Source organism: Cupressus sempervirens, chromosome 7 (assembly GCF_028749045.1).
Source record: "Cupressus sempervirens isolate cs-2001-9-10 chromosome 7, ASM2874904v1, whole genome shotgun sequence".
Classification (NCBI taxonomy): domain Eukaryota; kingdom Viridiplantae; phylum Streptophyta; class Pinopsida; order Cupressales; family Cupressaceae; genus Cupressus; species Cupressus sempervirens.
This window is the reverse complement of record NC_143124.1, coordinates 606,740,072-606,753,268: the sequence shown is the minus strand read 5'-3', so window position 1 is coordinate 606,753,268 and position 13,197 is coordinate 606,740,072. Positions and strand designations below refer to the sequence as shown.

General features: G+C 35.8%; 1 protein-coding gene across 1 annotated transcript in view; it reads right to left on the bottom strand.

Moving 5' to 3' along the window:
* Positions 1-13,197, bottom strand: part of LOC149548186 (cysteine desulfurase 1, chloroplastic-like) — a 127,407-nt gene that overhangs the window by 87,919 nt on the left and 26,291 nt on the right. The window lies entirely within an intron of this gene.

Sequence of the window (13,197 nt, the reverse complement as noted above, 5' to 3'; positions counted from 1 at the left end):
ATACATAATATTCAGCACCTTTTGATCATCAAGATCCTGGATTGGGCAGTACAAGAACATATGGTAAATTAGTTAGCACCAGTATTAGGTCAAAGGTGATTGCTGGCAACAGGCCACACAGTATACAATCACAAAATCCGAAATGGTGATATGCCTTCAGCTGTTAATGCCAATATCAAGAACTAACATCAAACTCCTTTTGAAAATGATTAATTTTAACCAAACAGAAAAGCTATGAATGCTCACTAACAGCATTAAAACTCATAAATAAAGTTTGAAACCCTTAATTGTAGCTTCTACATAATGACAAATTCAAGTGTAGCCAATATCAATCACGACCTACGTGATACATATTACAACTAAAAACATGGTATCCCATACCCACATAATGCCTGAATAATTTTATAACAGCTGAGTTTACTTACACATTTAAAACCTTGCAGGTTGTACAGCATCTTGTTGATGCGAGTTTTGTATCATTTACATAACATATTAGGATTTGAATATTCAATATGGGATATCAAACATGCAACTCCTCTCTTGAAAAGTTAACGCTCATGAGACATGAGTATAACTCCAATGTTCCTTACACCGTTGGATACTCGCTCAGTTTTATCGATGTGATTTTCTGGTAATCACGTAGGCGGTCTTACGCTATTCATTCGAGGATGACTTGGACTTTGGTGGAATGATGGAGATGACGACTCGGTTTGTGAAATGTGCAGAGGCAGATAATGTTGATGGTGGTGGTGATGGAGGATGTGTCTGCCAATGATGATGTTGATGGGAAAGCAATGGTTATGGAAGGTGAATGGATGTGTTCTAATACTTAACTTACTCCTCTAACTTGCTTCTCTAAGCTTCGACTACCCAGCTACTTACTATTCTACTCCTACTCCTATGAATGGAAGGTTAGCAAATAGACGAGGATCAAACCTAATGAGAGCTGACCAGCGACCTCACTTCCACAGGTGCAATGATTCAAAGGAATAATAAACTAGCTTACCACACAAAGCTTCCCAACTAGCCGCTAGAATGCTAGTGGCCTAGTATTGATCCCTATCAAACATTTACCAATGCTACCATACAACTATCCATCTACTTTAACTTCACTTAAACAACTTCAAATGCAACCAACTTTAACAACTTGAAAGGAAATCTAAGTGGGAGTAGAAAACATGCAATAATACCCAATGTTCTTAATCAACATGCAAATCGCAACAATGAAAAAGAGAGCAATTTTGGTATTATCTTCGCAACAATTTCTCCAACCCCCTTTACAAATGAGAGCAAATGGCCTTTTATAGGGGCCAAAAATACAACGGACGGTGGAGATCAAAACAAGATCAACGATCCAGATTGGATCCTCAAAACCTTAATTAGGGTTGCCACCCCATCGGCCAATGAGAAGCTGCCACCTCATCAATGGACCAATGAAAAAAGTGCAAAAAGTGGCAACCAATGAGAAGGCACCAAAATGGTGGCCAATCAGAAATAGACACTTGTCCTATTCTAGAAGAAAGCGAAATTGCCACTTGGGCTTACATCAAATGATCTTCTAATATAAATCTTCCCTTTTCTTTCATCTTCTTAGCTAAGGCAATGAACTTAGCTAGCCTTTCATTAACTTCTTCCATAGGAGGAGAAGGTGTGTGCTTCACCCTGAGTTCTGCTGACTTTGCCACACTACTTGCTGCTTGTAGTATCTTTTCATGATCCTTCTCATATTCTTTCTCAAATCCAAAAAAAGCATTGAGAGAGGAAAGGGTGCCCAAATGCTTCTTCTTGATAGCAACCTTCCCCAACTCATCCAACCTCGATCCAAAATCTGTTTCGTTGACATCCTCTTCTCTGATATCCTCAAAATCAAGTGCCACCCCAACGTTGCTCATCATGGTTGAAATAGAAGTGTTGATGCTTGGGCTGTGATGTGCAACTGGCTTTTGTATATCCTTTTATTGTACCACCATTGGTATCGGTTATTCGCCTCATTTTCAAGGAGGGTGTTTTGGGCATCATATCCTCTTTGTCTTTCTCAGTGTTTGCCCGCTTGGGATTCTTACTTGCACTACCATCCTCCATGCTCGTCGCCCTATTATGGGATGGTAGAGTGGTGGACCAGAAGGCAAGAAGAACCAAGAGGAGCAATCCTTAGACTAGAACGAAAGATGAATGTCAGCTTAAGGACCCCTTGCAACTCTACATGATGAAAATTACCTCTACCTATAGCCAAGGGGGATTGTCCTTCCTTTAGTCTGTCCTTCATCCGTATCATGTCTACTGTACCGATATTGGTGTCAGTTATTCTCTCCATTTTCAAGAAGAAGAAAGTTTTGGGCATCATATCCTCTTTGTCTTTCTTAGTGTTTGCCCGCTTGGGATTCTTACTTGCACTACCATCCTCCATGCTCATCGCCCTATTACGGGATGGTAGAGTGGTGGACCAAAAGGCAAGAAGAACCAAGCGGAGCAATCCTTAGACTAGAATGAAAGATGGATGTCAGCTTAAACACCCCTTGCAACTCTAGATGATGAAAATTCACCTTAACCAATAATCTTACAGTGACTTTTCAGAACCTAGGATATGACTTTCAAGAATTTCAAATCCCTTCGCAAATCAGAAATTTATCATGCAATTCACCTCCAAATAAAATTACCCAACCTAGGGCAAAAATCGCAGCCTCTTAAAAAAATCAAAATTTTACCTTCCACAAATTTCGGCTCCCACAAAATTCGGTCTCCACAAATTTCGCCCTCCACAAAATTCGCCAAGCAAGAAGAGTGCACATCTGCTCTTGCAAAATCACCAACACCTTGAGAAGGAGAAGTGAGAAGTGAGGAAGAAATGGGAGAGAGGCCTCCTCTTATACCCAACTTTCTTCTTGGACCCTAAGAGAAAGAAAAACAAATAATTAATGCAAAATATGGCCCACAATTAAATACTTAACCAAAATTAATTTTGCCATGATGAAAATTAACTTTCTAAATTGCCAATTAGTTCTAAATTGCAAAAAGAAATTAAATAATGCCTTGAGGGTGTTAAATATTTCCATTTAATGGGGGGTTTAGTAATTAATACGTCATTAAATTTGGATTTTGGCTAACCAAAAGCCATTTTTTCAATATTAAATTACCAATTTCATTAAAGGCAAAAAGTTTTCAAGGCAACTTTAATCTATTAAAACCAATTTTTTTGCAATTTCTCTCCAAATCGATTTAGCTAAGCAATTTTAGCTTTTTAACACAAATAAAATTATTTCTCTAGAGCCTAAAATCGATTTTGCAATTTTATTTCACCATCACAAAAATTAATCCTTTTCACCAAAAATAATCAAGATTTTCCAAAAGACCAGATTTAACAAAATTTTCATTTTTTGAAAATAATCCAATTTTATACAACTATATCCAAATTTTCAAAAGAATATGTCTAAGTACAAAATTTACAATTTTATCCTGCCAAGTGTTGCTCTTTTAAAATTTGTTCGGCCTAAGGATGAAATTGGTGGCTCTGGAAAATCAAGTTGAAACCGGGTGAAAATAAATCTAACCCTCTCCCCACTGGCCTTGAAGGTGTCCAAGACGTGAAATCTTCAAATTTGAAACCTCTGGACCGAAAATTGCTAAGGCAATCGAAAAAAAAAGGGGGTCCCCAAAATTTTGGGGCGATGGTGTGAAAACCTCACAACATCTGGCATCAACCCAAAGAAATGTTCCTGAACATTTCAAGAAATAAGTAACTTAGAACAAAAATCTCAGGACGACCTATCCAAAAATCTACTTAAGGACGAGCACTCAACAAGGGAAAGAACTCTCAAGCTGATCCTAAGCACTTTGACCATAAGTTACTCACGTGTGTGCAAATGATTTATTCCCCGCTCAACAAGAACTCGATAATCTCTTAGATCCATTAAACTTAGCTATTATAATATCCTTACTTCAAAAGCAACCTAGATAGAGCCCCGCTACCAGTTAGGCGTCTATAGCCCCGACGAAGTTATCGCTGTGGCACCACAATCACGATTCTACCTTTAGTGATTATTTTTATAGCACCGGTAGAGATGATTGCACACCCTTGAACCAAAACTCATCTTTATTTTCACCTTCATAATGCTTTTTTCTCTTTTCTCATGACATAATTTCTCTTTTTTTTCTTTCTTTTCTTCAATCTTTTGCTTGGTTTGCAAGCAATGAAGCTTGCGGAGGATTTGGAGGACCACAGTAGCATTGAACCAGGTGTAAGATTTTTACTAAGTCCAATTTCACTTCGAAACATCAAGAACTCAAAGCAATTAAGTGTGAGTAGAATGTTGTAACCATGCTAGAGATAACTCAAGAACCTCTATCAACTCTAACCCAAATCTAGTACAAGTCCTATCATAGACCAACGACTAAACACATCCTTTAATCTCTGAACCTTGTAAAATGTATTCGAGAAATGAACAAGGCAAACTCTGTTTTGTCACCAAAAATGTAAAATCTACACACCTCGCCCACGAGTGATAACATGGACCCCCTTTGCACTTGCAAAGACCCAAAACCAAAATGTTCTATCGACTAAAGGAGCTAAAAGATTTCAAGTCAAATGAATTGATACAAATCAAACTTGAGCTCCCTCACAACACCTAAACTAAGCAACTGAAAGAAAACTACCCTAACCAACTAAAAAGAAAACTACTCTAAAGAACTAAAAGGGAAACTACTCTAAACAACTAAAAGGGAAACTACTCTAAACAACTAAAAGGGAAACTTTAATCTACTCAACTGAAAGGAAACTAAACAACTCTCCTGAACCAAATGGTCTAAGACAAACGGACATTCATTCCATACTTTTACCAAGGCTGCAAACGGACATAAAAATCTCATTTGCGAGTTTTAAGTGCTTGCCAATTAACTTGTAATAACATAAAAACGTCACTTATGAGTGAATTATCTTCCCATTTGTATATATACACATATGCCCCTCATTCCCTTGCTCAAAGCTTGTTATCCATTCATATGCAATACTCCCAAAAAAACCATTTTAAAGATTTCCCCCATTTGAAGAGCTGGCTGTTAAGTTTACTAACCTAATAATCTCTAGCTCGCACTTGCTCTTCTAAGTCCTAAGTATCTATGTATGGCCTTTTGTATGTAGTCCTACCTCTCTCTTTAGGCAGTGACTTTCCAGAATTAATTATGATATTAAACAAGTGACACTAACACAATGTGTTAGTCACTAACTAATATTGGATTAGTTTGCATATTGCAGGCTTTAGGAGGAGTCATACAAGCCGACTCAGGGAAGAGACATGCTCCTTAAGGGTCATGTCTCCTAGTCTAGATACTTAGAGGGATAGTTGTGCAGTTTTGAAGGACACACAAACAATTCAATCTGCTCCTCCAAGCATCAATATCCAACAATTTATAGATCAGAGATATTCTCAGTCAATATCATATTAAAGTAGATTATTTCTTCTTGCATCGGTATTGGAGAAGTACATATGTTCTGATCAAATATAGGTGTCAAACTTGCTCAATATTCAGATTATTAGAAGACCATTCTCAGCAATCAAGGATTGAAATAGAATTCTGATTCAAAGGATACAGAATTTGCAGAATCTTTACATGGTATCAAAGCTCTGGTAGTCGAACCTAGGCTCTGCTAAATTCAGTTATCAGACTTCATATATATCTAGAAAACTATCTTCTATTTTCAATGGCACACACAATCAGACCCGAGCACAGGTTTGATGGGAAAGAATGCTTTGAAGCCTGGAAGTTCAGAATCATGATGATTCTTGAAAAGAATGATGTAAAACAATTTGTTGATGGAGCATTCAAACAACCTCCAATTGAACCTCACAAATCTATCTAGAGCAAAGGAAATAGAAAAGCCATTCAAATCATTTTAGATGCAGTGAAAAATGATATCGTACCTATGCTTACAAAACATCAAATTGCCTTTGATATGATGAATGCATTACAAAATGCATATGAAGTAAACAATGCAACTAGGGTTCTTGCACTAAAAAGGCAACTGAATCACATTCGGATAAAGAAAGGAGAATCGATAAATTCTTACTTCCTAAGAGTTGCCAACATTAGAGATTAACTATCAAGTATAGGAACCACTATTAGTGATGCAAAATTAACACTAATGGCTATAGATGGATTGTCAAATTCATGGGAGACATTTGCACAAGGAATAAGTGCCAAAGATAATCTTCCAGGCTTTAACAGACTTAAGAACGATCACCTTCAAGAGGAATCCAGAAAACTAAAGAAAGAAGGGAAACCGAAAACAGAAGATGAAGAACTAAATGTTCTTAATACAAACTCCTATAAGGGCAAGAAGAAGCATTTCAAAAAGAAAAAGGGAAATCAAAAGAATGGAAAACCCAAGAAAGATCTATCTAAAATAAAGTGTTTCAAATGTGAAAAATTTGGACACTACAAATCTAATTGTCCTGAAAATTCCAAAGAACAAGCAAACTGTACAAATGTTATTAGGGAAGAAGATAGTTATGATCCTGAGAACTGTGTTTTGTATTCCTCACTATCAAATGAAATTTCAAATAAAGCATGGGTAATTGATAGTGGGTCTTCTAGACATATAACGGGATACAAAGAAACACTAGACTCTTTATCAAAGAAGGTTAACGGTGAAGTTACCATTGGTGATAATTTAGCACACTTCGTTAAAGGAATTGAAAATTGTACTTTGAAACTAAAATCAGGAAATAGTCTTCTTCTTAAAGGTGTACTCTATGTACCAGGAATTAACAAAAACCTAATCTCAATTACAGCACTTGAAAATGATGAGCATAATGTTGCATTCGTGGATGGCAAAGTATTAACTTGGGCAAAGAAATCCTCCATCAAAAAAGAAAAGTTAATTGGTCAGAGAAAAGGATATTTGTATGAATTGAACACAAAATCTAGTCGATCTATTCAAGCCTTAGTTCATGAAGCCGCAGATATAAATGAAATATGGCACAGAAAATTAGGACATCTAAATTTCAAAACTTTATCAACTATGGAGAAGATGGTTACTAGATTACCTAAACTAAATAAAGACCACTCAAGTATTTGCAAAGGGTGTGCTCTAAGTAAGAACACCAAAAGTCCTTTTCATGATAGTACTAGAAAAACAAATAATGTACTAGAATTAATTCATTCGGATTTATGTGGACCTATGTCTGTTCCTTCTCTTGGAGGATTCTGGTATTACATCTTGTTCATAGATGACTTCTCTAGGAAAACATGGATTTATTTTTTTAAATGCAAAGAATCAGAAGAAATCCTATAGAGATTTAAAGAATTCAAAACATTAACTAAAAACTTTTCAAGGCATAAAATTAAAACCCTTAGAACTGATAACGGAGAAGAATATACCTCAAACTTGTTAAAAGGTTTTGTAAAGAATCAAGGATTAATAGGGAGTACACTGTTCCTTATAATCCAGAACAAAACGGGGTGGCAGGAAGAAAGAATAGGACAATTATAGAAACTGCTAGAGCCATGATTTTTTATCAAAATCTAGAATATTATCTTTGGGTAGAAGCCTCTTGTACTACTGTATATATTCAAAACAGAAGCCCTCACTCCTATCTTAAAGATAAAACTCCTGAAGAAGTATTCACTAAAGTAAAACTCAATATAAGTCATCTTAGAATTTTTGGGTGTCCTGTATATATCCATGTTCCAAAAGAAAAAAGAACCAAGTTAGAACCCTCTGGAAGGAAAGGTATTTTTGTAAGGTATAGTGAAACATCTAAGGCATATAGGATTTTCATACCTGGACAGAAAAGTATTGAACTTAGTAGGGATGTAATCTTTGAAAAAGATCTTGCATTCAAAAGAGCCATAAGTTCTGATGAGCCTTCTCCTTTATCTAGTTCTGAAAGAAATAGTGAAACTGGGTCCCAAAGGGAGAACTTAGAAGAAATCGAAGATGAAATTCAAAATATGAACCTTGAAGAAAATTCAAAGAAAAGACCACTTTGGGCCATCAAAATAGTTGAAGCAGCTCAAGACTTTGTTGTACCTTCCGGAACAATCAGAGAAAGCAAAAGACCTAAAAGATTCTCTAGTTATACAGCAAACATGAGTGATTTATCCAAAACAGAACCAACCAATCCTTCTGATGCTATTAAACATACAACTTGGAAAGAAGCTATGACAGAAGAATACCAATCTATTATGAAAAATGATGTTTGGGAAATTGTTCCAAGACCTAAAGGAAAATCTGTTGTTTCTTCCAAGTGGATATTTAAAATAAAGCATGTTGCTGACGGTAGTATTGAGAAGTACAAAGCTAGATTTGTAGCCAGAGGATTTTCTCAGAAAGAAGGAATTGATTATGAAGAAACCTTTGCTCCAATTGCCAGATATACCTCCGTAAAAGCAGTCATAGCAATTGTCGCATCAAAGGGATGGAAGGTACATCAGATGGATGTAAAAACAGCATTCCTAAATGGAAAGATTTTAGAAGAAGTATATCTAAAGCAATCTAAAGGATTTGAAACTCATGATCCTAACACTTTTGTTTGCAAACTCAAGAAAGCTCTCTATGGGCTTAAACAAGCTCCAAGGGCCTGGTATGAAAGAATTGATAAATATCGCACTAGCTTAGGATTCTCCAAAAATGGAGCCAATCCCAATTTTTACTATAAAAGAGATAAAAATGATATGGTAATTCTGGTACTGTATGTTGATGATTTACTGATAACAAGTGATGATCATCTCATAGATGAGTGCAAAAAAGATCTAACTAGAGAATTCGAGATGAAAGATTTGGGACTCCTTCATTACTTCCTAGGACTAGAAGTACGACAGAATTCTAACAGTATCATACTTAATCAAGGGAAGTAAACATCAAACATTTTAAAGAAATTTGGAATGTGGAATTGAAAACCTATGTCTTCTCTAATGGAGACTAATCTACATAAACTTAAGGAAGCAGTAGCAGAATCACCTTCCATAGATTCTACTCTCTACAGACAGATGGGTCCCTTATGTACTTAGTAAATACAAGACCGGATATTTGCTATGCAGTTAATGCCTTAAGTCAATTTATGTGTGAACTAAAGGAGATTCACCTAGTTGCAGTTAAACACACTATGAGATACTTACAAGGCACTCTTAATTTTGGACTCAAATACGAGAAAGTTGCCATAGACTTGCATGGATTCACTGATTCAGATTGGGGTGGAAGTGTTAAAGACAGGAAAAGTACTTCAGGATGCTGCTTCAGTTTAGGATCAGCAATGATATCTTGGCTATGCAGAAAGCAGTCTTCAGTAGCTCAGAGCTCCACAGAAGCCCAATACATTGCAGCAGCAATGGCCTCTCGAGAAGTAGTCTGGCTAAGAAAGTTACTTGTGGGATTATTTGGGCAAGCCATGAATCCTACAATTATTCGTTATGATAATCGGAGCTCCATCCAGCTCTTAGTGAATCCAGTTTTTCATGACAGATCCAAGCATATTGAAATTCCTTACCATTATGTAAGAGATATGGTAGACAGGAATTCTATAAAATTGGAATACATTTGCACTACAAATCAAACAACAGACATACTCACCAAACCTCTATCTAGAGTGAAGATAGAACACTTCAGGAGGAGACTCGGTATAGTTGAGTTGTAATCCATATGTACTCTTTTAATTATTAATAAAATTATTTTATTTTATTTTGTCAAGCTATTGTTTGTTATGGGCTCCACCATTTGCATTCATTATTTAAGAGGTGACAATCTCTGAGATAATGAACAATTGTATAAAAGACATTATGAGAGATGACGATCTCTTAGATAATGTGCTAAACAGTAGAGTTCTACTGTAAGATCTAATTGAGTTTTAGATCGTATTGTGATATGGACATTGCTATGTCTATGAGTCACAATTTGGATAAAGGAAGAATTTTGGTATTCTTCGGATTTATCCTATATTCTAGTAGATCTTAAACTCAGGATCTTGTTGTAATATAGAAATACCAGTTTCTATGAGTCACAACTTGGATAAATGAAGAAATTAAATTACCCTTCAGATTTATCCTGTAACTTATCACATCATAGATTTAGTGATATGACATTGTATTATGTGTTCTATGATTTCACAAACTAGGAAGATTCAGACAGATAAAGAGTATTAATTCTTGCTTATTCATCTGTATAGATGTTGCTAGATATGATATCTCTCTGTGTGATTATCAAGTTAACAGGGAGTGTTAAGTTTAATAACCTGATAATCTCCAGGTCTAGAAGTGCAGACCGCACTTGCTCTTCTAAGTCCTAAGTATCTACGTATGGCCTTTTGTATGTATTCCTACCTCTCTCTTTAGGCAGCGACTTTCCAAAATTAATTATATATTAAACAAGTGACACTAACACAATGTGTTAGTCACTAACTAATATTGGATTAGTTTGCATATCGTCGGCTTTAGGAGTCATACAAGCCGACTTAGGGAAGAGACATGCTCCTTAAGAGTCATGTCTCCTAGTCTAGATACTTAGAGGGATTGTGGTGCAGTTTTGAAGGACGCACAAACAATTCAGTCTGCTCCTCCAAACATCAACATCCAGCAATTTATAGATCAGAGATATTCTCAATCAATATAATATTAAAGTCGATTATTTCTTCTTGCATCGGTATTGGAGTACATAAGTTCTAATCAAATATAGGTGTCAAACTTCCTCAATATTCAGATTATTAGAAGACCATTCTCAGCAATCAAGGATTGAAATAGAAGTCTGATTGAAAGGATACAGAATTTGCAGAATCTTTACACTGGCTTACCTTAATTCCTTCATCCTTTATTGCTAAAAGTCTGCCAATCATATTCAACATGATAACTCCAAATATGCAAAGAAGAAAGAGGGGCACGAGGCAAGAATGATCACATCGTGGAGCCTACAAGGAGGTCAAAGAATGATTACAAGCATAGAATGCTTTCAAGACAAAGCTGGTTAAACAAACACTCAACAAAACAATCATAGGGTGCATATCCATATGCCAATTCAAGATATTTTCACCAAACCCAAATACTTCAAACTCAGAGCTTCCTACAGTAGCACGAAAACCAACAAAAGATGATTTAATAGGTGTTGTGTCTTGACACACTTAAAAATATTTTTGTCATGTATTTGTAATTTGTATTTAGCAAACTACATGTAATGTAAAAACAAAATGTAATTGCGTGTGATAGTATAATGTTTAAAGTTGTAACATGTAATCAGACTACAAGTGCATTAGGCTTTGCAGTCTTGGATAAGTCAAAGGTAGTTAAGAGTTTCCCTGTCTTTCTCCACCAACCCCTCCCCTATGAATAAAGGAGGGTGCTAATTGTAATTATCATCTTTTGGTAATGCAAGAAAATTCTGCCAATTTGTATTTGCACTCTAAGACTTTGAACTTAGACATAAATTAAATTGCTTTCAATAGAAAGGGCAACTTACTTTCAAACTTTATGTTGATTCAAGGTGTCAGTTTGCATTTGCACTCTACTCTAAACTTAGCTGTAAATTGAATTGCTTTCAATAAAAGGGGCAACTTCCTTTCAAATTTTATGTTAATTCAAGGTGTTATGTGACAACTTTTTTTGGATATTGATTGTGAGTTTTCGAGCTTTGCTTAAAAGAGATTTGAATTCAATTATCTAGACTTTGAGCTACCTATTGCATGCAAAGCCAATTTGAATTTTTTAAGACTTAGTGCTGCAAGAGGACAAAGTGTTATAGTTGGTAGTGGTTGCAATTACTTAGAGCTGAAGACTTTGCGCTTCGGTTGTAGGTTTATTTATTAAATTTGAGTGTCCAATAAAAAACTTTGTGCCTTATCAGTTATTCTACTTGAATCTTAATTTTGGATAATCGCATGAGACATTTGATAACTATGCTTATTTCATAAAACATTAAAAGTTTACATCAATTTCAAGGTCACCAATATTATCATAGCAATAAGGCATTTTTTTTAAGTTGGAAAATTGTAGTTGTAAGCAAATCATTCCTAAAAAAAGAGAAATTGATTATTAAGCGAACTGCCTTTTTGTAATTTCAATTAAGTTCCTAGTGAAGCCACCTATGGTAAGAAGGCAGCCTCCCTTGTGCTGAGAGGAGAGAAATCTCATGAGACATTGCCTAAAGTCACAATTTTGTAAGTTGTGGTCATAGTTTTTACGAAGTAATTGGTAAAATACTTCGTTGATATTAATAGAGACTGAGAGGTCAATATATACAAAAGAATGAAATGATGTTTCCTTAGGAAATAATCGTAAAGAATAGAAACTTTCTATTCTAGCTAATAGAAAACTAACAATTATCTATAGCCTGACTAAATATTAGAAACATTCTAATATTTACAATAGATTACAAATAGATAATGATTAACTAATAATAGAAACTATCTATTATCGTCATACCCTCCCTTAATGGTTAATCTATAAACAATACCAAGCTGTCCTCTAAATTTGACAAAATTATCAAGACCAAGAGGCTTGGTGAGAATGTCTGCAATCTGATCCGTTGTAGGAACATATTGCAAGTCTATTGTCCCGTCTTCAACCAATTGTCGTATGTAGTGACAATGAACATCTACATGCTTGATTCGTTCATGGAAGACTAGATTCCATGCTAATTTGATAACGCCTTTGTTATCAACAAACAAAGTGGTCGGTCTTGCTGATGACATTTGCATATCCCCAAGAATCCGACAAGACCAACCAGCTTCACAACCTGCCTAGATTGTCCCTTTGTATTCGGCATCTGTAGAGGAGAGAGCAACTATTTGTTTCTTCTTACTGGTCCATGTGATGGCACCGGAACCCAAACTGAACACATATCCAAAAGTTGACTTTTTCTCATCAACGGAGCCTGCCCAATCTAAATCTGTGAACCCACTGAGCCTAGGATTATAACTCTGATAGTAAAGAAGTTCATAATCTATAGTGCACTTCACATAACGAAGCGCACGCTTTATTGTCATTCAATGATCAGCCTTGGGAGCTGTTATAAAATGTGAGATGTAGTTGACTGTGAAGCTGATATCAGGCCTAGTAGCAGAGAGGTAGATGAGGCTACCTACTAGTTTCCTGTATGTAGTATCATCAACGGCAGGAGAATTAGATTTGGTTAATAACTTGAGACCTTTCTCCATGGGTGTAGATGTAGGCTTGCAATCCTACATACGGAATTTGTCTAACAAAGCCCTAGCATATTTG